Here is a 1,016-nt window from a genome sequence, read left to right as displayed (position 1 = left end):
TAACAACAACAACAACAACAGAAGAATTAATGCATTTGAGGTATGATGTTGAGGAAGAATTTTTAAAATACCATGACTTCCAGTAGAACAAACAAATCTGTGTCAGGAGTAAACATCCAGTGGAAAAGACATCATGCTTAGTAAAGTGGAGGTAAAAACAATGCTTAGTAAAAACAAAGAAGACCTCTAAGAAATTGAATAACATACTGACAGCAGCAATGAGTCCTGGTACAGAGGTATAGTATAAGTACTCAACAGCAAGCTTGGTTTGAAATGCAAGTTTGATGGTTCAAATGCACGAGCCACTCCTCAGAAAGCAAGTATAGGGTTGCTTTGAGTTCACAGCATTTAACAACAATAGTAGCTCATGATAATCTCCTAATATTGGTTCACTTAGATTGGCATTGCAATGAAGAAAAAACAAAGTAAAATGCCATGAAGGGAATATTTGACCTTCTTTGGCTTCATAAGGAAGAGAAGTGGAAAGAGAATCAATCACCAGCCTAAGGCTGATGCCTATGGGGAAGTTCAGACATGTCTCCACCCTCAAAATTTCTTAACCTTAATCTAACATCAACCATTCCTCCCACAGCATTATATTACTCTTCTATGTTCAGTAACCATTTTCAATAGCCACAAAGAACTCACAGACAATATTCACAATCATGGGATTTATTAGGGAAGTTAACAGGAATTGGCAAAGAACAAGGCACTGGAATTGATGGAATAAAAATTGAAATCTTTCAAGAAAGTGAGGCATCACTGGAGGAACTCACTTATCTATGCCAAAAAAATTTGGAAGACAGCTATCTGTCCAACCAATTGGAAGAGATCTGTATTTGTGCCCATTCCAAAGAGAGGTGAGCCAACAGAATGAGGAAATCATTGGACAATATCTTTGATATTACATGTGAGTAAAATTTTACTAAACATAATACAGAAATGGTACAAGCATACATTGACAGAGAACTTTCACAGGTTCAAGCTGGATTCAGAAGAGGACATGGGATGAGGGA

Source organism: Chrysochloris asiatica, unplaced genomic scaffold, assembly GCF_000296735.1.
Source record: "Chrysochloris asiatica unplaced genomic scaffold, ChrAsi1.0 scaffold00225, whole genome shotgun sequence".
Classification (NCBI taxonomy): domain Eukaryota; kingdom Metazoa; phylum Chordata; class Mammalia; order Afrosoricida; family Chrysochloridae; genus Chrysochloris; species Chrysochloris asiatica.
Note: the sequence above shows the minus strand (reverse complement) of the source record.